We start from the raw sequence: 26,227 nt of genomic DNA, 5'->3' as shown, positions 1-26,227 counted from the left end.
CACAGCACAGATACGTGTACCTATTTGTGCGTGCGACAACTTCAGCCTTATACTCATCGCAGTCTCCAGTGTTATCCTCATTGTCGTCTTCCATTCCGCAGTACCGAGCATTTCTCATGACGTGAACAAGAGATTTAAACTGGCTTTCATTAATTATGTTTCTAATGTACAACCAAGTTCTTAGAACAAGCCCTTCATCGATCGATTCATCGTTTTGCAAGAGCTGGTACATTAAATGCTCACCGTGCACACTGAAAAATTCGTCTAGCTGCTGATCATCCAGTTTTGGTAAAATGGTTGTAATAAAAGAATTCACATCAATATCGTAAATGTTTCTAGCTTTTCGAATTTGCTTTTCGCGAGACACGCCATTCCAAAAATACTCCAACGAAGGCACATTACGACAAATATCCCGATCAATCATTTCTTCATCAATAGTAACGTTTCCCTCAGTTAGCGTAATCTTATCCAATTTATTGGTCAAACGACAAATCCAGTAATACATATGCGGGTATTCATCGAAATCAATACTATTTACGTTGATTCTCTTCGAAACAAACGGCCACAATCGTCTGATATCGTCTTCGAAAAAATATCTGCAAGCTATATTGAATTTCGTAGCATCATCAATTCCATCACACAGCATCATACGTTCGGCTGTCTTAACGTAATGAACAGCGCCATTGTAGTCACACACAAAATCATCGAAGTCTTGTAAAATATTCATCCGACTGCTATAATCACACTTGAAAATTCTTAAATGATGACCATATATCCAGCGGTTTACTGAGATCCGAAATCTATTGACATATTTATGGACGATATTATAAATCACTGGAGGTAGTTCTGGAAGTGCAGCTTTCAATGGGATACGAAGACGGTACGGATCAAAACTTTCCAACGTGTGACTCTTGCGGTATTCATTGATTTCACGTCGCCATAATTCCAGGCTCATGGCGATAGCTGACAGTTTTTCCAACGATACCGGAGTTGGATGAGTAAAATCATACGCTTCAGAAATTACTTCAGTCATTATTTCTTGTTTCTGACGTTAGCTGTTCAACCTCAATGGAACCTAGAATTGTAACGATGGAATTAATTGGTAAATAAGAATAAGATCGGCCATAACGGATATAGCAGAAACACAATTTTACGTAGAGTAAGTGGTAGTAAAATGGATCACCTAAGCCTTTTTTGAGATTACTTTTCACCAAAATGACCATTTTTGGTCATCGAGGGCTTAAATGATGGAGAAATATGTCTAGTTTAAGACGACTGAATCGAATTACCTCGCAAGTGTCTGAATCAAATCGAAAAACTGGAATTGTTGCTGTGGTCCATTTTACTACCTCACAAAGTATGACGGATACGAATACATTACAGAGGAATTTCAGTATGAAAGCACGAGCCAAAAAAATACATCGAATAGACGAAAATAAAGCTGAAAGTATGTACTACTCACCTCAAGTTATCGTTCGGCAAGAAATAAATTACGAAAAATATAATCTGCATTCAAATCAAAATGTTTGATTTTTTATTAAAAATGAGAAACACACACATTTCAAACAAACTGCCTTATCACGTCGAAAGTCTAAAATAATGAGTGATGGCCATGATGGCCACCTAAAATGAAGTACCTGGTACAAATAACACTAGTTTCTGTCATTTCTCACCAGGTTACGCTAGTTGAAGTCGCCCATTGCGCTACCACTTACTCTATTCATAAATTATGAAAAATGTTGTGGTATTCCAGCTCAACTAGGATTTTATTCCCACGATTCAGCGAAACGATGATCTGATTACATACGAGTACCCATATTGAATATTTACAGAAACTTGTTCATCGCGAATAAGGCTCCAAATGGTGTAAAAGAACTAAAAATGTGTCTTAGGGAGGGTTGGGGTAAAATGGGAATTTTGGGGAAAATAATTAAGTATTGATGAGTAGGGTGTCGTTTTCTTATGATTCGATACCGCTGAGCACGAATATGACGTCAGATGTGTTGCTACGTTCATCTAGCCCTCTCCAGAGCACTTCGACCCCTCAAATTTTACTATTGTTGAAAAACATAAAATAAGTTTAAAACGCCATTTTGAGGGGTAAATATGAGAGGAGAGGGTTGAAAATTTTTGTGGGGATACCCACTAAGAATATACATAACTTCCAGAAAAATTTTCAAAATCGGTTGAAATGGGGCTGAGAAAAGTGTTATTGAAATTTCAGAAAAGGGGGGTCCCCCAAAAAGGGGAAGTGGTGTGGATCTGAAATTTTTCAAGTGGAAGTGTCTCGATGGTACCCACCTTCTATACTGGTATCAACTCGAACGCTCTCGGGGGACATTTCACCCCTCCCACGACCCAATAGCTTTTTAGAAACCCCCTCGCATTTGAATGGTTCTAGCTCCACCCCCCTTGGGGGTAGAAGGAAAGTTGATATATCAATAGATAGGAAATTTGACGTAGATTCTTTTATCTAACCACATATTTTTCGCTAAAATGCAATGCGGGGGAGAAAATTGCAAAAAACTGATTTTGGGGGGCTTAGATCCACAATAGGGGAGAACGCTCACCAGGGACGCGCGGGGACTCATCGGATTCGTGTTCAGTTCAGCACATAAAAATGGACCAGTATACCAAAGTTCAGCTTGCTACCTCACTTTTCCATATTTCCTGGACTAATATGAAACTCACAAGTTCATTCAAATGGTCGAAATACTCGCCTTTGCGCAACAATTCAACACAAAACCGACGTATGTAATTGCATTCAAAAATTATGAAAATTTTTTAAAGTTTTCCATGCTGAGCTAGAATTTTTGTCCTACTATTATACAAGGCGCCATTATTACGCAGAACTCAGGTACATAGGTCTGATTAAATTCATAATGAATTTCCTATCGATACGATTATCGGATCAAAGTAGATCAGATCGATTTAAATAAAAATTCAAGGAATTTCCAGATCTCATTTGATTAAATTCATCCAATTTCCACGATAGATTCAAAAATAGACGAGTGCCCATTTTAAAAAATTAGAACAAAAATTCAGAAAACGCAAGAAAATATTCTCAATAAAATGTTTGAGAACGTCACTCTGTGATGAAAAAATTTACATCTGTTAAAAATCATGGAAAAATTAATGAAATCGTTTTTATGAAATATTCAGTGCAATGTGTCGTGATCGAAATTTTTGGCCCACCCTCTTAATGGTTTCGCGAATCCCATCGAGAAAAGTTCCATCATTATTTGCAATTTCTGATAAAAAAAAAAATGAAAGCTTCGGTCTTAGTTTTGATTAGGTATGTAAAAAGTTGAAAAAAATTGATAATTTAGCAAAAAACGAAACTGTTTGAAAAAAGTATGAGAATTTCTAATACTTTTTTTTTTTTTTTTAAATGCAAGATTTTGACAATTTTACAGAAAAATGCGAGCCTTTTCGACAGCTTCTGACATGAACCTAAATTTCAGGCGAGTTTAAGGAGGGCGTGGAAGGAGACTTTTTGACAATTTTTAGCATGAAAGTGACGCGCCATTAGCAATTATTTGGCAAAAAAAGAAAAAAAATTTGATAATTTTAAGCAAAAAGCAGTAAGTACTTACTTGAAAATTTTATGCAGTTAGTTGATGGTAAATAGTGAGATTTTTTCGCAATTTTTTCGGTGAAAAACGTGACCAATTTTCAGCAAACAGACGTCAACAATTTTAGAGAAAAACAAGGACTTTCAAAATTTTCTATGGAAAAAATCAAAACTATTGGAGAATTTTTCAAAAAAGTAACTTTTTGGAATTTTTTTTGCAAGGAAACGAAAATTTTAAATAGTTTTGGATAAAAAAAAAACAGATTTTTTGGAAATTTTGACTCAATAAGGTGGGACTGTTCTGCTATTATTGGCAGAAAGCAATCCATTTCTCAACTCCTGCACAGGGCACAGCATTTTGACATTTTCCAGCTAGAACGCAAAACTGTCACAATTTTCAGCAATCTTGGAATAAAACGAGATATTATCGATGTTTCTTATTTTCCTTGCTCAAAAAGGTGAGCCCGTTCACCGGTTTTTTTTTCAAAATTTTCAAATCATAGGCTTTAAAATTAAGCTGGCTGATTTGACACAGACTGGCGAAGCTACAGATACAGATCACCCACGTTTTTCCCTTCATAAAAGATCACGTCGAATCAGATCAATAAAACGACTACTTCTGAGCAGATATATAATTCGGTCTGATCAAACCCACGCTAATTTGAACAAGCATAATCATTTTTCATGCTAACAAGAATCATTGTCACTTATCTTCTCAATGCGCAATTTAGGATAATAATTCTCAATAAAATTACAGCGACATGAATTATATAATTCAATACTCATTATTTACTCTATGCACAAAAAATCATAATAGGTACTATGTATACCAGAAAAATACTCGATAGGTCATCACCGAATTGAGAATACAAAATCTAAAGCTAGGTATTGATAAAACTATTGATAAAAAAAACAACGTAAAGTAAACATTCGAAAAAAAAAGTCACATAGCACAATTCCCAGGGTTATCTGGCAAAAACTACGAAGCGCAGGTAAGTTTAAATTTGTCAATTTCTTCGTCGCTCCACCAAACACCAAAGTAAAATTGAGTTCAAATAAGGTTTGCCGATTATGTCTTGTTTACGACGACGAAGACGTGCAGTAGCAGTCACACACTGTTTCACAGATTCAATAATACTCATTTTTATCTCTACTACGGCTTCTTCCGTTGGAACGAAGGTATCGATAAATTTAGTAAGCTGTTTTACAGGCACTTCTTCTTTGCGAATAAGGCTCCATAACCCGTTCCGAATTTTTGGCATTAATTGATTTTTAACGGCAGGTAAATCAACGTCGTTATAAGCGCTGGTAATAAAGTCATTGAATTTTTCTGCAGAGCGAACAATCCACGGTTCGAGACGATAACGTGGACGTAGAATTAAACACTCTCGAATAATTTGTTGCTTGAAATTTCTCGCGTTATGCATTTCAGAGCATATGAAACTCACAAGTTGATTCAAATAGTCGAAATACTCGCTTTCGCGCAATAATAGAACACACAATCGACGTACATTTTCGCTTCTGGCCATGATTTGCTTAAATTCAGCCATCTCGTGTTCCCTCGTTTCGAAGCAGAGGTCCATTATTCGTTGCAATTCTTCACCATGAGCTGATTCAATCAAAAGATGCCAGCAATTATGCCAAAATGAGCTTCTCTCTTCGATAGATGCACATCGTAGAATAAGTAATAAAAGTTCGACGTTTATATGAATTGGCTCAAAATCGTCAGGATCTTCCTCATACTCATCCTCATCTTCATCTTTGTATTTCAACAACCCGGTACCGGGTAACAATCTCTGATTACGTATGATTTCAAGTTAGAGGGAGAATGGTTCCATATTTCACGGCACAAATACGCATGCCTATTTCTGTATCTGACAACATCAGCGTAATCCCTACGGTCTTTATCATTATCCTCGAAGTCGCAATTCATTCCACAGAACTCACCATTTATCATGAAGTTGATAAGAGATTTGAACTGGTTTTCATTCATAAGGTTTCTAATGTACAACCAAGTTCCTAGAACAAGCTCGTCATCGGTGTTTTCTATTCGCAATACTTCATACATCAAATACCAACCGGACACACTGACAAATTCGTCTAGCTGCTGATCATCCAGTTTTGGAAAAATTATTCTAATACAAGATTTCAAATCAATTTTGTAAACCCTGTTAGCTTTTCGAATTTGGTTTTCGCGAGACACGCCATTCCAAAAATACTCCAATGAAGCCATATTATGACGACGGTGTCGATCAATCATTTCTTCATCGATAGTAACGTTTCCATCAGTTAGCATAATCTTATCTAATCGATTCGTCAAACGGCAAATCCAGTAATACATATGCGGGTATTCATCGAAATCAATACTATTTACGTTGATTCTCTTCGAAACAAACGGCCACAATCGTCTGATATCGTCTTCGAAAAAATATCTGCAAGCTATATTGAATTTCGTAGCATCATCAAATCTATCACACCGCATCATCCGTTCGGCTGTCTTAACGTAATGTACAGCACCGTTGTAATCACACACAAAATCATCGAAGTTTTCTATAGCATTCATCCTGCGGTCAAAATCTAACTTGAAAATTGTTGAATCATGATCATCTATCCAGTCATCCACTGAGAGCCGAAATCTGTTGACATATCTATAGATGATATTATAAATCACTGATGGTAATTCTGGAAGTGCAGCTTTCAATGGGATACGTGGGCGGTACGGATCAAAACTGTCCAGTGTGTGACTCTTGCGGTATTCATTCACTTCTCGTCGCCATATTTCCATGCTAACGGCGATTGCTGAAAGTTTTTCCAGCGATACTGGAGCCCGACGAGCAATATAATACGGATTAGAAATTGCTTCAGTCATTTCTTGTTTCTGACGTTCGATGTTCAACCTCAATGGAACCTAGAATTGCAATGGTAAAATTAATTGGCAAATCAGAATGAGATTGACCTTAACGGATATAGGAGAACCACAATTGTATTCACAAATTATGAAAAATGTTGTAAGGTATTTCAGCTCAACTAGAATTTTTCTCCCACTGCCCCACTTTTATGTATAGATATCTATTACAAGCTGCTATTACCCAGGTAACCCACGGGGATCTGATCAGATTCAGAATGGATCTACCTAGTCCCATCAAAACAATGATTTGACTTGATACGAGTAGTCGAGTACCTACTCATACTAAAAATTTTCATGATCCATCGCATCTTAACGAAATGTGAGGTTAAAAAAGAAAAAAAAATCGGCTCGAAAATTAGAACAAAAGTTCAGGAAAGGCAGAAAAAACATCTGAATAAAATAATTGTAAACGCCAGCCATTTCTTGATAAATGAAATAAATCGAGAAGAAATAAAAGAAAATGAAAAATTATCCAAAGCTGAAGCAGAATACGTAATCAATACTCAAAACAAGTAGTACCTCTACCTACATATGTAGTAATAAATTAGAAAAAAAAACGACAAAAAAATGTAGAACAAAATTATCCCGCCATGGACTAAATTTGTCAAAAAATACAATCGAAAACGAAAATAGATAATTGAATTTCAAAAAACGTAAAAACGAAACCGTAAAATTGCTTGTAATATACCAAAAATCACTGTAACACCGATGAAAAAAGTTTGAACAATTTTCAGAAATCTATTGGAACCGACGATGATGGCATTCGGAATGCCGAATCAGAATTTAACACAAGGAGGTAAAAATTATAAGCTGATGTTCGGATTCGGGTTTCCAAAAACCTCATTAGTAAACCGTATTACGTCATACAATAATTTCATCAATTTTTAGGAAATATTCAGGACAATGTGTCGTGATCGAAATTTTTGGCCCACCCTCCTAATGCAGGATGTCTACTGGATTTGAAAAATCAAATTCCTTGCTATTTTCCTTGATTTTCCTTGCCATTTATCTTGCTTCAAATTTCAGTTTAAAAAGACAACCCCCCCCCTTGTTTGTTTTGTAGGAAATTTCTTGACGTCTTTTTCAATCAGATTCATTCTGATGAAACATTACGATGAAAAAAAAATTGGCATGATTAAGAATTAAAAAATGTATAATAACACGAAGACAACTAAAGATGAGCTTCACAACAATTCAACTTCTGTTTTGATAAATGAAAGAACACTGTTTTCTATGGGAAGAGGTTGATTTTTTTGGCTTAAAAATTTCAGACTTTGAACATTTTTTTTAGAAATTTAAGTTCCAAAAAAGAAAAGCAAAAAAGCTCAAACGAAGTAAGGGCATAAACTCTCAAAATTTTTGTACTTCGAGCAGTAAAAAAAAATTTTTTCATGTGAGGAGTTTATTTTTGGATTTAAACATTTTTTGAGTTTGAATATTGGATTTTTAGAAAGCTTGATTTTGGTATTCAGCCCGAGCGAAGCGAGGGCCAAAAATTTTTTAAATGTGCTATTCAAGTTCTATAAAAGTCGGCAATTAAACCTCCTTAATAAGACTAAAAATTTTCAAAATTTACCGACTTTGTCGAGTCCCAGCACAGTTGGCACATTTCTGCAAATTTGCCAATCAAAATACGAGTACCTACTGCCCGAGCAACGCGAGGGCAAAAAGAAAAGTTAGTGGAATTCTGTTTTCGAAAATAGTGGTTTATAATAATTTTAAACAGAATTTTCGCCAAACACTGAAAAGAATTTGAGAAAAAATACATTACTTTTCAGGAAAAATGCATTACTTTACATTACCTTACATTACTGGTTAGACACACTGCACTCTGTAACCCACCACCACACCCGCTTTCAACCATTATTTCTTATATTGTCATATTAGCAGATTTTTCTCAGTATAGGTATACTGAAATAAAAAATTCGTACATTTTTTCGTCGTTTTTGTGATTTATTCTAATGTAAAAATGAGATACGAGTATTTTCAAAAAAAAGTCCCTGATTTTGATTTCTTCCCGGTTTTTTTTTTTTATTTTTTCAAACTTGAGAGAGACTTCTCCATTCTAGGGGACCAACATGGTTTGAAGAGTCGGGAAACATTTTTCCTTGGAAAGGGGATTTTTTAGAAAATTTTTGACACAAACAAAAAAATTTCATAAATTGATTTTTTTTTGGTATTTTTCAACTGGGGGAGGAAGAGGAAGAGGAGGGGGAGGAGGGGGAGGGGGGTACCTGCACCACTCTGATGTTGTTAAAGATGCTGGGAGCTTTAGCGATAAATATTCTCAGATTTTTGTGTTTTTAAAAATAGTTGATCAATTTTTATATGAAAAAAGATGATTAAAATGAAATTACCTACCAGTAATTTACCAAATTATGAATGTCATCAACAGCAACAGCTCATTATGATCAGTATCGCTGATCAATCATTCAATCACTCAATACACCATAAAATAAGAAACACTTTTCCACCGTTCAGCTGTCACAGGATTTTATAAACAAACACAAACACAAACACAAACCAAAAAAAAATCACTTTAAATTTCATGTCTATAAAACGCGTTCTAAATGAGAACCCAATCAGAGAAATGCAATAAGGTTAGGTTATAGGTACTTCAAACAATCATCACAAACACAAACTTGTATCATAGTTCTTCGCTTTTCACGATAAATTACATTTCATAAAAATTTAAAACCTCCCCTTTCCATGGCCTCTTTTGAGGTCACCTGTCACCTTTTGTTCAATTAGGTAGCAACAAGTATGTGAGACAGTATTAAATTTTACAGAATTAGATGGCAAAATCTGCAAGAGCACTGCTTCTGTCTCATAAGCACGTATAAATAATAGTAACATCATGTTCCTGTTAATACGAGTATACGTATGTACTTGCAAATGAACAACTGAAAATTCTAGACACGTTTGATCTTCTTATAGCTTCAATGATCTAGTTAACACGAGAACTAAAGCTCTTTTCAGATTTTTCTACGTACATTTGTTGCGAGTGATCCTTTCAAACAGGATGATGACGAAGAAATGAAAACTCGATGCGCCATTTTCACCTTACCCAATACCCACCACCTTTTAAACAAGCGAAAAATTAGCAAAATAAAAAAATACAGCTCGATGTCATTCCATTTGTACGTAATTTGAGCTTTCGTGAGCATTACTTTCGCGTATACAATCAAGCTTCACTTACCGTTCTGGAGACAAGCAGCAAGAATTATCGGCGTCGGAAATCCGGACGAAACCGTTAAAACTGAAACAACATCAAAAACAAAGTATGCGATTAGAATTTATTAGCGGAAAATTTCGTTTTATCGTGCAATTTACGAGTAGAAGAGAAGGGACGAGCATTCGACTCCATTATTCAATTGTGCAAGTTTTAAAATTATTATTGACAAATAATTTCAAATTTTTCAAACAGATTTGCTACCAAATAGATAGATCTTGAGGATACGACAAAAAATTACCAATAATAACTAATCAAAATATTACGATTCCAGCTATATAAGGTGATAATTCGTCGAAAATTACAAATTTACTCACAAAATGATGATACCCTACTCATTAATAGTTATAACTTTTTCCAAAAAGAAACATTTTGAAATTTTTTGCAAAAAAGCGAAAATTTTAAGCAGTTTTTTGAAAAAAAACGAGGCTTACTGTAAAAAAATGTTTGGTAAGAAGAGAAAATTTCAGGGTTTTTTTGGCAATTACGTATGTATTAACGAAAAAGGTCGGACTTCTTCGCAATTTCGGGCAAGTAAAGAGACAAGCTATTTTATTAAGAGGAACTCTCGGCGATTTCTCGCAAAAAACGAGAATTTGGGAATGGTATCTAACGGAATTTTTATTTTGAAAAAATCAATATTTTCTTAAATACCTTTTTTCAACCAAATTTTCAAAACACTCTCACTTGATGCCCCCCCCCCCCAACATACACACAAAAATTAACAAAATAACATTTTTTACATAGTCGGGGAGTCCGCTTAAGGATAAACTGCACCCCCCGTCGATCCTCCGGGACAACTTTTTTCTCAAAAGGGAAGTCCTAAGGAACATTTCTAGCCCTTGCACTCAAAAAAAAGTGCCCCTACTTACAAAATGGCGGCCATTTTGAGTGATAGGTCAGCCGAAATCACAGATGAGATTTTGCGTTCCAACGTAGGACTTACACAACATTTTTTCAAACTGTACAAAGGTAGATCGAAAGATCAAGCAAAAATTCATCTCCTGTCGAAATTTCAAGTGCTAAAGTGGGAAAGCAACAATTTTTAGCCATTCTAAAAATAAAACGAGATAGGTATTATCGAGGTTTCGTCTATTCTTTTCTTTTTTCAAAAATTTCACTCTGTTTACTGATTTTTATCGAAATTTTCAAATCATAGCCTTACAATTTGACGAGAATTAAAAAATTAGGCAATCCAGAAAAGCTCAATTTTAAACCTGCTCTTGAAAATGTTGGCAAATTTTTCACAACTACTTTCTTTCAATTACATTATTCAAACAACATTGACTGATTTTCTACACCAAGTTGAATACGAGTACTACGACGAGAAATTTCAAAAGTAGGAAAAAAAATCCTCATTCTACCTGCTTCAATATACTGATTTTCCACTCCGAATGTGAGGAATGAACAAATAATTTGAAAGCGAAATCGGCGAATCAAAACCCACAACTGGGCTGATTTGACACGAAATGGCGCAGCTAGAGAGACAGACCACGTCATGCTTTTGCCTTCATCCGCCAAAGTGTAAAAAGAAGAGTACACTAGACCAGCAAACAATGAGAAAAGAAAACCACCATGGGGAAAACGGAAAAGATCACGTCGAATCAGATCAATAAAACGACTACCTCTGAGCAGATATACTCGTATGATTCAGTTTGATCAAACCCCATACTAATCTGAACTGAACAGGCATTATCATTTTCCAGGCTTACGAGAATCATTGTCACGAGAATTTTTCTCACAATTTAGGATAATAATTCTCAACAAAATTACAACAAAATGAATTATATATACTTCGATAATTATCATTTATGTACTTGATTCACATAAACACAAAACTCATAATACTATGTAATTTTTAAATCATAAAAACAAGTGATAAGTTATCACCGAACTGAAAAATAAAAAATTTAAAGCTAGGTATTGATAAAACTATAAATTAAAATAAACAACAACGAAACTCATATTCAAAAAAAAGTCATAGCCAGACTACGAAACATTTTTCATGCTTAAAATAATCATTGTCACTAGAATTTTTGTTCTTTCTACCTTTTCTAATGAGCAATTTAGTATATTAATTCTCAATAAAATTACTGCACAAATAATTATATAATAATACTTCAATGCTAATTTAATTGATGCATAATATAAGCTCATAAGTCATAATATATTAGAAAAATACACAAGAGGTATCGTTAAATTAAATAATACAAAATTTAAAGCTGGGTATTGATAAAACTATTGAAAAAAAAACAACGTAACAGAAACATTCGAAAAAAAAGTCACACAGCACAATTCTCAGGGTTATCTGGCAAAAACTACGAAGCGCAGGTAAGTTTGAATTTGTCAACTTCTTCGTCGCTTCCCAAACACCAAAGTAAAATTGAGTTCAAATAACGTTCGCAGATTACGTCTTGGTTACGACGAGGTGCAGTATCAGTCACATATTCTTTACACGAATCGATTATACTCATTTTGATTTGTACAACATTTTCTTCCGTTGGAAAAAAGGTCTCGAGAAATTTAGCAAACTGTTCTACAGGAACTTCTTCTTTGATAATGAGGTTCCACAACCCATTCCGAATTTTTGGCATCAATTGATTTTTAACTGCTGATAAATCAACGTCGTTATAAGCGCTGGTAATAAAGCCATTAAATTTTTCAGCATTACGTGGACGCAGAATTAAACACTCTCGAAGAATTTTTTGCTTGAAATTTCTCGCGTTATGCATTTCAGGTAGCATGAAACTCACAATTCCATTCAATAGGTTGAAATACTCGCCCTCACGCAATAATCGAACACACAATCGATATGCTTTATCGCTTTTAGCCATGGTTTGCTTAAATTCAGCAATCTCGTGTTCCCTCGTTCCGAAGCAGAGATTCATTATTCGTTGCAGTTCTTCGTCTCGAGCTGATACCATCAAAAGGTGCCAGCAATTGTTCCAAAACGAGCTTCTTTCTTCGATAGATGCACACTGTAGAATAAGTAATAACAGCTCGACGTTTATGTGACTTGCATCAACATCGTCATCATCTTCCTCGTCATCATCTTCCTCGTCCTCATACACACTTTCGTCTTCATCCCAGCATATAAATTTCAACAACCGGGTACCGGGTAACAAATCTCTAATTACTGATGATTTCAAGTTGAGCGGAGAAGTGTTCCATATATGTATCACAGCACAAATACGCGTGCTCATTTTTGTATCCTTCAACTTCATTCCTATCGTAGCGTTCAGCGTTATCCTTATTGTCGTCTTCCATTCTGCAGTACGGATATTTGAACATTCGCTTAACCAGAGTTTTAAATTCGCTTGCATTTATAATGTTTCTAATGCACAGCCAAATTCTTAGAACAAGCTGTTCATCGATCGATGGATGATTTGTGAAGATTGCACCAATCAAACCGCAACCGCGCTTGCGCTTACTGAAAAATTCGTTCAGCTGTTGATCATCCAGTAGTGGTAGAATGATATTAATAACACTGCGCGTATTCATCCTGTCATAACGAAAAGCTTTTTGCATTTGCTTTTCGCGAGACATGCCATTCCAAAAATACTCCAGTGCAGCCGTACTTTGATGACTGTACTGATCAAACATTTCTCCATCAATAGGTACGTTTCCCCGAGATGGTCTAATACTAATCTTATCCAGTTTATTCGTCAAACGGCAAATCCAGTAATACACATGCGGGTACTCGTGAAACTTAATACTATCTATGTCGATGCTGTTTGAAACAAACGGCCACATTCGCTCGATATCGTTTTCCAAAAAATACGTGCAAGCTATGCTGAATTTCATAACATCATTAAATTTATCACACCGCATCATACGTTCGGCTGTCCTAACGTAATGTACGGAGCCGTAATGATCACACACAAAATCATCAAAGTTTTCAACAAAATTCATCCGATGGCCATAACCAGACCCTAAAATTCTTCTACGATCATAATGCTCAGATACCCAGTCATACACTGAGAACCGAAATCTGACGACATATCTATAGATGATATTGTAAATCACCGATGGTAATTCTGGAAGTGCAGCTTTCAATGGGATACGTGGGCGGTACGGATTAAAACTGTCCAATGTGTGATTCTTGCGATAATCATTCACTTCTCGTCGCCATACTTCCATGCTAACGGCGATTGCTGAAAGTTTTTCCAGCGATACTGGAGCCCGACGAGCAATATCACACGGATTAGAAATTTCTTCGGTCATTTCTTGTTTCTGACGTTCGATATTCAATCTCAACGGAACCTAGAATTGCAATAGTGAAATTAATTGGTAAATAAGAATAAGATTGGCCATAATGAATATGGATAGCAGAAACACAATGGTATTCACAAATTATGAAAAATATTGTAAGGTATTCCAGCTCAACTGGAATTTTTCTCCCACTTTTATAAGCTGCAATTACCCGCAGGGGGCCCACAACGATCTGATCAGATTCAGCGAAATGATGATCTGATTATTAGATAGAGTACCCATATTAAAAATTTTCATGTTCAATCGTATCTTACTTAACGAAATGTTCGCTCGAAAAAAAAAAAAAATCTGCTCCAAGATTAGAACAAAAGTTCAGGAAAAGCGACAAAATTTTCGATAAAATTATTTTTGAACGCCAACCATTTTGCGATGAAAAAAATTATACATCTGTAAAAAATCATGGGAAAATTAATGAAATTAAAGAAAATCGAAACTTATCCAAAGCAATAGAATACGTTGTCAATACTCGGAACCGGTAGTAAAAAATTGAAAAAACCGCCAAAATTTAGAAAAAAAATTATTTACAGGGTGTCTAATAAAATTTCAAAATGAAAAAAAAGGACTTAAAAAGGACTTTTAGAGGACTTTCAGCAGGGCATTTTTCGAGCACGCATGGATTTTTTTGAGGTGGGGGGAGGGTGTCAAAATTTTTTTTTAGGTGGGACGTTCAAAATTTGCATTTAAGTTTTTAGCCAAAGGAATTTTAGAAGGACTTTTAACAGGACAGTGTTTGAACACTTGTGGATTTTTTATGAGGGGGAGGGAGTGGGTGAGATTTCTCCTCCAAGTTTGGAATTAATTATTAATTAAGGAAAAGAGAAACAAACTGGCCCCGGCAAAAGCTCTCAAAAATTAGAAGGTAGGGTAAATGTGCCTAAGTTTGCGCGCTTCCTAAGATTGCGCAGGAACGATTTCTCAGAACCAGTGAGAGTTACAACATTGATACCACCTTTACTTGAAAGAAGAATTAAAATGACCATACTTGACGCTTTTTGGTGATGGTAGCACCAAGTGTTGCCAAATGACAAGCGAAAAACTTTTTTTTCGAATTTTTTTATAACTTTTCCAAGAAAAGTCGCACGCAACAATTTTTATGGAAATGGCAGTAGAGATCTAAATAAGCTATTTTTAGATTCGTCATTGACTGGGGATTATAACAAGCACATATTTCAAGTATTTTCTGCTTTAATTAGGTTTCAATTTTTCAATTTTTTAAAAAAACACCCCTGTGCCTAAGATTGCGATTTTTATTTTTTGCTACTTTTCTAGAATAATAATGATACTTTTCGAAATTTTTATTAAGAATTCAATTTATTTGAATGAAATGACACCTTCTATCTGTGTATCGAGTTTACTCCTTGTCAAAAGCTAGGGAAAAATGGGTGTAATGCTGGAAATACCAGATATGAGCGCATTTCCAGTGTGGTTCACTCAGAAGTTTCAAATGCACGTTCTTGTGAGACATTTTGTTTGCTTTCATCATTAATTAAACAATATTGACGAATTTCTATGTTTTTCACTGGTGCACAATCTTGGGAAGGTGAATGCGCAATCTTAGGAAGGCATATGCCTAAGTTTGCGCACTTGACTTTTTTTGGTTTTTGGTCAAAATATCAAAAACTAAATCGATTAAAAATTTTATTTCTGGTGCAAATCATAGCCAAATGTTTGAAGAACCTTCTGTACAAATTTCAATATTCTAGCTCCTTTTCATAAAAAGTAGTGACTGTTTGAAAATTAGGTGCGCAAACTTAGGCACATTTACCCTACTTATTTTGGGAGGTATAAAAAATTATGTTATCTTGTGTGATAAGTTACTAAGTACATTATTTTGCTTCAAAATTTTGAAATTCAAATAATTATTTTTTTGAAAATTTAAAATCCGAAAAAGAAAAGCTAACGGACTCGAGCAAAGCTAGGGCAAAAGTCCTCTAAATTCGTCATTTCGAGTTCGAGAGATACAAAAACGATGTTTGTATGTGTGACAAATTATTTGTGTGTTGCTTCAAATTTTTTTTGTTGAAAATTTAAAACTGGAAAAAGAAAAGCGAATGGGCCCGAGCGAAGCGAGGGCAAAAGCTTTAGAAATTCAGTATTTTGAGAGGTATGAAAACGATGTTTTTTTTGTAAGCTACCTATATTTTGCTACAAAATCTTGAAATTTAAATGATGATTCAACACCCCAATTCAAAAAAAAAAAAATTTAAAAAAATAATTCATACTTGAAAAAGAAAAGCAAACAAACCCGAGTGAAGCAAGGCTAAAAGTTTTTATTTCAAAATTTCATGTTTTGCTGAGAAGTAAAAAAATCTGTAAGGAAGGAGGAGTTTATTTTTCTGATTCAAACTTTGAACATTTCTTGAATTTGAACAATCACTTATTGGGAAAAAGAAGAGCAAATAGCCCGAGCGAAGCAAGGGCAGAAGCTCACAAAAATGTGTGATTCAAGTTCTGAAAAAGTCGACAAATGAGCCCTTTTCTACAAGGTCAAAATTCCGGAAAAAAAGGGAAAAATTGAAAATTTGAAAAAGTCATTTTGAAAAAAAGGACTTTCGGATGAAATTGTTGAAAAAAAGGACACTAAAAGGACAAAAAGGTGTCATAGGCAGAAAAAAAAGGACTTTTGTAGGATAAATAGGAGTGTTAGACACCCTGATTTAGCTGTTTTCAGCATCCCAAGATACCAGCCTATCAATCCCCGGTCGAATTTTTTGTCCCCCTTCTAGGTGAAAAAATACCCCTTTTTGACCTCCCCCCACCCCACGTGCAACCGAAAAAGTCTGGTAGGTGAACACTTTCTGCCTCGTGGACTGTAGACTACAATCGAAAACCTAAATACGTAACCGAATTCCAAACAAGTAACATGATTTATATTCAATCTTCAGGGAACCGGTGAGAGCGTCCCAGATGCCGAATCAAAATCAAAACAAGGAAGGTGAATTCGTATTCGATGATTCCAAAAACCAAATAAACCATAAACCATGTTACGTCACACACGATTCTTTTCAATTTTCAGGAAATCTAGAGGCAATGGGACCTTCGGACACATATTCGTAATCAACGTTCCCAAAAACCGAACAAACCATGTGACACATGATCTTTCCAATTCTCAGGATACATATTTGGCCTTGGGGAACTAACCGAGAAAAGCTGAAAGCGTCGAATCAAAAAAATGAGTTCATATTCGTACATTCAGAGCTCTAGAAAATGTACGATACGATAAGTCACACCATATTTGACATTTTTTTACATCGAGATCAACATTTTTGGGCCTCTCCCTCCTTCAATGGTTTTACGAATTCTATCACAAAAACTTCTCTCACTATTTGCAATTTCAGATTTTAAAAAATTGAAAGTTACGAGTAGGTTTTTGTTTTGTAAAAGTATCCAAAAACTTTAGACAATTCAGCGAAATAATTTGAGAAAAAAGTAAGAATTTTCAACAGTTTTTGAAAAAAATACAAAATTTTGACAATTTTATAGGAAAAAGCTAGTCTTCACAGCTTCTGGCAAAAAGCGAGATTTTTGGCGAATTTTATGAAAATACAAAGCTTTTCACAAAATTCCAGAGAATAATTTGAGAAAAAATATAGAAAACAACAATTTAGCCCGAGCGAAGCGAGGGCAAAAGCTTCTGAAAAAAAATAAAAATTTTGAGGATACATTATGGTAATTTTGTCAGCAAATTAACATTTTAATCTTTTCAAAATTTCGTACAAATTTCGTAAATTTTGTGCATTTTGAGCAGTTTTTCGTGCTTTTTTGGGTCATTTTCAAATTTCGTACCTTTTTTGTAAATTCGTTATTTTTTTGTGCTGTAGACACCATAGATTAAAATTATACAGAGGATGAGATAAATCACTGAGCATTCGAAACAAATTTAGTTTTAACCCTTCCCCCTTGAGGAAATCCTTACTACGCCATCACCAATCACCATTCAATCAGAACCAAGCCTCATCATCACCACAACAAACTGATCTTATGATATTTTACCTATCTCCTATATGTACAATGTACACCTTAATATTAGGTACAAACTAAACCAAGCATTTAGAATAGAATACTCATAATATTATAACTATTAGATACATACCTCAACACTGAGAAATTTTTGACGAAAAATATCCACAAGATGCGAACAGGAACAACGAACAATTTCATACGTTACACGATACAAAAGTCTGTATTTAAAATGCACCGATTTAAATACCAAAACGAAAATTTACTTCGATCAACAAAACTTACTGTATGCAAGGTACACGAGAAACCACGCTAATAAAATAATGGCTTTTGCACTTGAGCACTGCAAACAACAAGCATTAAGGAAGACTGACGACTGAAGACTGACTGACGGGAGGACAGTCGACACTCTACCACAACACCCTCTTCAGGCATGCTTACAGGTCCAAACCGGTTCGATTCGTTTCAAGTACGCAGAAATATTACACAATAACGCAGCCATTGCCGGTTGCTGCTAATTTCTCAGAATTCCTTCTCCAACAGCAAGACATAAAATCACTACTGACGTTGAATACCAGGTATTCGGCCGAAATTTCTGCGTCACCACTCCACCACAAAACCCTCTACAGGCATACAGGTCTAAACCTGTTGGGTTCGGTTCGTTTCAAGTATGCAGAAAAATATTACACAATAACGCAGCCATTGCTGGTTGCTGCTAATTCTCAGAATTCCTTCTCCAACAGCAACATAAAAAAAAAACACTACTGACGTTGAATACCAGGAGTTAGCTTTCTCCAATTTGTGCTAGTGAAATGTCAAAAAATACACTCTTTGGATATTCGCAATTGCCCAATGAGGGAGAAGAGAGGCGCCTGAAAACGTCCAAACCCAACTTCTTAAGGATTTTGAAAAAAGGTGACGCGACAAACAAAATGGATAATGTAAAATTCGCGAGAAATTCTAATATAGGTATAGGTCTAGGTTTAACACGTAATCGTTGACATGGCGGCCAACGATTACGGAACTCAAGTTTAAGTCAACTTTCAAGGGTTAACATCTGGAGCGCCTTCACGTTCACTGCGCCAAGGATAACAACTGGTTTCTGTGACGTCATTGACGTACTATTGAATAGGGAACTCCATGAGTTTTCGCATCAAAATGCTGGTAATTTTTTTTCAATTTCAGATGCGAAGCTGAAAAGCTTATTATGACATCCTTCAATGGGACCTGTTATCAGGTGCAAGTTTCAATGTAATATCTCATTTAGGGCGTCTCCCTATGGGCAAAATTTGTTGGTGAATCGGCCGCAATTTTCAAAAATTCAACGAATTAGGCGGCATTCATGACGAAAACGGCAAGACGGGCCTGTTTGTAAAGGAAACGCACTGATAATATAGCTGGCTGGTGGCTAACTGGCGTTTTTTCAAAACGTGGACAGTTTTGCAGTTGTCGGCAGTAATTCCGAGAAGTCTATCAAGATTTCTGGGGACTACAGCTCTACAGCCGCCTGATAACTGATAACGATTGCGAAGCACTGTCTGGCTCATTTCTCAGAACGCTTCTATTTGCCTTAAGTATGCGTACGCAGATGTCATGTGATGTGTAGATAAATTTAATTTAGTTCAAATTTTAACGATTATCCTTTTCACGAGTTAGCATTAGTTCAATTAGTTGGTTTTTAATGTGCATTGGTGTAATAATATTTAGTAGAAAAAGTGAATCTGTGTAGGCATCCGAATCAGATTTTAACACAAGGAGGTAAAAATTATAAGCTGATGTTCGGATTCGGTGCTTCCAAAAACCTCATTAGTAAACCATTACGTCACACAATTTCATCAATTTTTAGGAAATATTTAGCGCAATGTGTCGTGATCGAAATTTTTGGCCCACCTTTTTAATAGTTTCGCGAATCCCATCGAGAAAAGTTCCATCATTATTTGCAATTTCTGATGGGGAAAAAAATGAAAGCTTAAGTTTTAATTTTGTAAAAAGTAGAAAAAATTGATAATTTAAGAAAAAACAAGCCTTTTCAACAGCTCCTGACATGAACCTAGACTTCAGGCGATTTTTAATTAGGAGGGGGGAAAGGACATTTTTTGACTATTTTTAGAATAAAAGTGACCCGCCATTAGCAATTTTTTGATGAAAAAAGAAAAAAATGTCGATAATTTTAAGCAAAACGCAGTACTTACTCAAGTTATTTGCAATTAGTTGATGGTAAACAGTTGGATTTTTTCGCAATTTTTTCGGTGAAAAACTAAACCAATTTTCAGTAAAAAGAAGTTCACAATTTTAGAGAAAAACAAGGACTTTCAACATTTTCTATGGAAAAAAGCAAAACTATTGAAGAATTTTTCAAAAAAGTAACTTTTTGGAATTTTTTGCAAAGGAACGAAAATTTTAAATAGTTTTTGATAAAAAAAAAAAAAACAGATTTTTTGGAAATTTTGACTCAAGGTGGGACTTCTCAGCTATTTTTGGCAGAAAGCAATCCATTTCTCAACTCATGCACGCAGGGTAGAGCATTTTGGCATTTTCCAGCCAGAACAGTAAAAAGGCCAAAATTTTCTCATTTTCTTTCTCAAACAGGTGAACCTGTTCACCGGACCTTTTTTCCAAATTATTCGAATCATAGGCTTTGAAATTTAGCTGGCTGATTTGACAGAGACTGGCGAAGCTACAGATACAGATCACACACGTTTTTCCTTTCATACCCCAAAGTGTAAAAAGAGCAAACAATGCGAAAAGATCACGTCGAATCAGATCAATAAAACGACGACTACCTCTGAGCAGATATGATTCGGTCTGGTCGAACCCACGCTAATCTGAACAAGCATAATCTTTTTCATGCTTACAAGAATCAATGTCACTAGAATTATTCTCACCCCTTCTACGTCTTCTAAATGCGCAATTTAGGAATAGGATGATAATTCTCAATGAAATTACAGCGACATGAATTATATACTTCAATACTTTTTATTTACTTGATGCACATGGACTCATAACAGGTACAATGTAAATCAGAAAAATACTCGATAGGTTTATCACTGAATTGAAAAATACAAAATCTAAAACTAGGTATTGATAAAACTATAAAATATAAAAATAGACAACAACGAAACTCAAATTCAAATCTCGATTCTCAGAGTCATCTAGCAAAACTACGAAGCGCAGGTAAGTTTAAATTTGTCAACTTCTTCGTCACTCCCCAAACACCAAAGTAAAATCGAGGTAAAATAAGACTTGCCGATCATGTCTTGTTCACGACGACGTGCAGTAGCAGTCACACACCGTTTCACCGATTCAATTATACTCATTTTTATCTCTACTACGGTTTCTTCCGTTGGAACAAAGGTGTCGATAAATTTAGTAAGCTGGTTCACAGAAACTTGTTCTCCTCGAATAAGGCTCCATAACCCATTTCGAATTTTTGGCATTAATTGATTTTTAACGGCAGATAAATCACCGTCGCTATAAGCGCTGGTAATAAAGTCATTGAATTTTTCAGCAGAACGAACAATCCAAGGTTCGAGACGATAACGTGGACGCAAAATTAAACACTCTCGAAGAATTTGTTGCTTGAAATTTCTCGCGTTCTGCATTTCAGGGCATATGAAACTCACAAGTTCATTCAATCGGTTGAAATACTCGCTTTCGCGCAATAATCGAACACTCAATCGACGTACATTTTCGCTCCTGGCCATGATTTCCTTAAATTCGGCAATCTCGTGTTCCCTCGTTTCGAAGCAGATTTTCATTATTCGTTGCAAATCTTCGCCTCGAGCTGCTGCAATCAAAAGGTGCCAGCAATTGCGCCAAAACGAGCTTCTTTCTTCGATAGATGCACATCGCAGAATAAGTAATAACAGCTCGACGTTTATATGCGTTGGCTCAAAATCGATAGCTTCTTCCTCGTCCTCATCCTCACTTTCATCTTCATCTTCATATTTATATTTAAACAACCCGGTACCGGGTAACAAATCTCTAATCACCGATGATTTCAAGTTAGGCGGAGAATTGTTCCATATAGCACAGCACAAATATGTGTGCTTATTTCTGCATTCGACACCGTCAGCGTTATCCCTTACGTGGTCTTCAGCGTTATCTTTATTGTCGTCCAACATTCTGCAGTACTCATTTATCGACATGTTCACAACAAGAAGTTTGAACTGGCTTTCACTCATAATTTTTACAATGTACAACCAAGTTCCTAGAACAAGCTCTTCATCGATCGATTCATCACTTTGCAAGAGCACACACATCAAACTGCAACCGCACTGATTGACAAATTCGTTCAGCTGTTGACCATCGAGCTTTGGTAAAATTATTGCAATAAAAATTTTCGTATCAATTTTGTAATACCAAAAAGCTATTCGCATTTGCTTTTCGCGAGACACGCCATTCCAAAAATACTCCAATGAAGGCACATTACGACAAATATCCCGATCAATCATTTCTTCATCAATAGTAACGTTTCCCCTGGTGATGGTAATCTTATCCAATTTATTCGTCAAACGGCAAATCCAGTAATACATATGTGGGTATTTATTGAAATCAATATAATCTATGTTCATGCTGTTTGAAACAAACGGCCACATTCGTCTGATATCGTTTTCCAAAAAATATATGCAAGCTATGTTGAACTTCGTAGCATCATCAAATCTATCACACCGCATCATCCGTTCGGCTGTCTTAACGTAATGTATAGAGCCGTCGTAATCACACACAAAATCATCGAAGTTTTCAAAAAAATTCATCCTATGGTTATAATCTAATTTGAAAATTTTTGAACAATGGTCAAATATCCAGTCGCTCACTGAGTCCCGAAATCTTTTGGCATATTTATGGATGATATTATAAATCACTGAAGGTAGTTCTGGAAGTGCAGCTTTCAATGGGATACGTGGACGGTACGGATCAAAGCTTTCCAACGTGTGACTCTTGCGGTATTCATCGACTTCACGTCGCCATAATTCCAGGCTCAAGGCGATCGCTGAAAGTTTTTCCAGTGATACCGGAGTCGGTTGACCAATATCATACACATCAGAAATTACTTCAGTCATTTCTTGTTTCTGACGTTCGATGTTCAACTTCAATGGAACCTAGAAGTGTAACGATGGAATTACTTGCTAAATAAGAATAAGATCGGCCATAACGGATATAGCAGAAACACAATTTTATACGTATTCATAAACTATGAAAAATGTTGTAAGGTATTCCAACTCAACTCGAATTTTTCTCCCACTTTTATAAACTCCCATTATCTGCAGGGGACATACGGGGATCTGATCAGACTCAGCGAAACGATGATCTGATTAGATTACGAGTATGGTAGAGTGGGGTAATTGCAAAACACTATTTGATTAGTGACACTTTTTGATAGGGTGCTATGAGAAGACTATTGCACGGATGAAGCTGAAATTTGTACTACTTATACTTCAAGGGGTTCTCTATCAATGGTGAAATTTTGGTACAATTTGGTCCAGAAAATTGCAATTTGAAAATTTGAAAATCGACTTTTGCATTTACCCCATCACTATCCCTCCTCGATCATAGATAGTGACGTTCTACATCATGAATGCTTGAGCAGAATTCCTTGTTTCCAATCATGGTATTTCATGATGTAGAACTTCACTACCTATGATCGAGGAGGGATAGTGACCTCTTCATGAATGCTTCAACATTATGAAATGCCAGAGACAGCTGCAATTTGACAGTGTAAAGTTTTTCAAAGTGGTAGATAAGCCTATTTCGATACTTCTGCAGAAAAACAATCGTATTGCTAACCTTTTGCGGGATGTAACTATTTGTTGACAAATATCGAGAAAGAATATCAACTTCAGCAGGAATTTCTCAAAACATTCAAAAGTTCAGAGTTGTGGTTGAACAACAGTTGAAAGCTTTCTACTGAATCTCAAATCCCCCGAATCCTGTAGTCATAAGCTAGACACAATTTCATGATTGTAAACGACGACTTCTGCTCGTGCAATTTTCATGATGTAGAACTACATTATCTATGATCGAGGAAGGATAGTGACTTCTTCATGAATGCTTGAACATTATGAAATGCCAGGGAGTGCTGCAATTTGACTGTGTAAAGCTTTTCAAAGTGGTAGATAAACCTATTTCGATATTTCTGCAGAAAAACAATTGTACTGCTAACCTTTGTAGGATGTAACTATTTGGTGACAAATATCGAGAAAGAATATCCACGGAGTGATAAACAGATTTGATGGGTGGATTGTAGATTATCTGAACTTATGTGCTGTTAAAAGCATCTGTGTTCCTTTCAATTCTTGTTTCTGTCATTTCAAGCCTACTTGATAATGTTTCCCATATTATGTACTCTGCGTATTCATACTCTGTTTTTTCGGGTTTTTATCGAGACAAGCGTATCAAATTTTTAAAAAATCGCTCTGGTCCACCATGCACACACCTTTCTTAATTTCATTTCGTGAAAGCTCAACTATCAATATATGTTCATCCAAAAATTAAACATGGGTCCCTGTATTTTATACCAACTTTTATCAATGTTTGCCCCCCAAAAAGGAGTGAGGTGTTCTTTGGAATTATGCTTCACTCATTCATTACATCTAATGAAACTATATCATTCAGTTCCAAGATTGACCCAGACGGGTTTTTTGCTTCCTCGATTTTTGACAATAATCAAATAAATAAGTCCATCATTATCGAGGTGGCTTCAAAGGGCTGGGGGGTGAACTGTGAGTAAAAGTGATACTTGTGATGATCTTATTCAGGAAATTGAAAGCATTTTTTCATAACATCTCAGGATTTGCTTGGGTGTTTAAGGGTTGAAGTGTCACTAATCAAAAAGTGCTTTGCAATTACCCCACTCTACCTTACATCTATTCAGCGCTCTAGTAAATGAACGATACAATATGTTACACCATATTTGACATTTTTATACATAATGATCAACATTTTTGGGCCTCCCCTCCCACAATGGTTTTACAAATCCTATCACGAAAAATTCTCTCACTATATGAGGGGCTTGGTTCCAAAACTCACAACATCCCAAAAACTGTTTTTTGGGAAATCGCAAAAAACTGAAACATACCGAAACCTGTGGTATTTCGAGCTGAAACTTGGCAAGATCGTAGATCACGTATCTAAAAAGACTTTCGCTGAATAAAATTTCAATTTTCCCTCCCCTAGGGGGTTTGGGACCACCTTGAATTTGGATATTGTGAGTTTTGACTCCAACAAAATTCCCCCCCCTTTTTGGATCCCAAATTGGTCGTAAATTTCGTGGTAAACTGCACTGTAACCTATAAAGTATTCCTACGAATGAAGATAAACAAGTTGCATAAAAAAAATTTTGGATCTTCAATCAAAATCGTGTATTTTACGTTCTGCAAACACAATTATCAAAAAAATTTCACAAAATCTGACTCCAACAAAATTTCCCCCGTTTTTGAGCCCCAAATTGTTCCGAACGTTATTTACGTACTTGCAAACCAAAATATCATTCGTTATCAGCCATCAATGTGCATGATGCACCATTTTTACAGTAATATGAGTTGTGATAACAAATTGTTCAGTCTCAAAACTCACAATATCCAGTGGATAATGTGAGTTTTGGAACCAAGGCCGTTTTTGAAGGCCAGTTTCACAAGGAAGAAATGAGTTTGGGAAAATTTTTTTTCGGTCATGTGACGCACCGTAACCTATACTATCCGAAACCATACATATCTCATTTTTTGTCATCCTTGCATATTGTGAGTTTTGGAACCAAGCCCCTCATATGCATTCTGATTTTTTTTTTTTTTTAACGAAAGCTACTAGTAAGTTTTGGTTTTGTAAAAGTAAAATTTTTGACAATTCAGCAAAATAATTTGAGAAAACAGTAAGGAATTTCAACAGTTATTGAAAAAATGCAAAGTTTTCAACAATTTCATAGCAAAAAGCGAGTCTTTTACACAGCTTCTGATAAAAAACGAGATTCCTGGCGAATTTTTTGGGGAAAAATGAGACTTTGAGACAATTTTTAACAAAATGAATACTTTGACAATTTCATAAAAGTACAAGGCTTTTCATAAAATTCCAGAGAGAAAAGCGAAACTTTTGGATAATTTTTTCAAAAACGTACCCTTTTGACGAAGTTTTGGTTTTGTAAAAAGTATAAGACCTTGACAATTTAGAAAAAAAATTCGAGAAAAACGCGAAAACTTACAGCAGGTTTTGAAAAAAATTTCAAATTTTTTACAACTTTATAGCAAAAAGCTGGTCTTTTCCACAGCTTCTGGCATAAAACAAGGTT

General features: G+C 35.5%; 1 protein-coding gene across 1 annotated transcript in view; it reads right to left on the bottom strand.

Annotated features, from left to right (window-relative positions):
* The window catches only part of LOC135847744 (uncharacterized), a 128,638-nt gene that overhangs the window by 71,874 nt on the left and 30,537 nt on the right, over positions 1 to 26,227 (bottom strand). The window contains exon 2 of the mRNA XM_065367441.1: positions 9,682 to 9,741. The gene's annotated coding sequence lies outside the window, so the exon portion shown is untranslated. The remainder of the gene's footprint in view (positions 1 to 9,681; positions 9,742 to 26,227) is intronic.

Source organism: Planococcus citri, chromosome 5 (assembly GCF_950023065.1).
Source record: "Planococcus citri chromosome 5, ihPlaCitr1.1, whole genome shotgun sequence".
NCBI lineage: Eukaryota > Metazoa > Arthropoda > Insecta > Hemiptera > Pseudococcidae > Planococcus > Planococcus citri.
The sequence above is the reverse complement of the archived record's forward strand: the minus strand, read 5'-3'. Positions and strand labels throughout refer to the sequence as shown.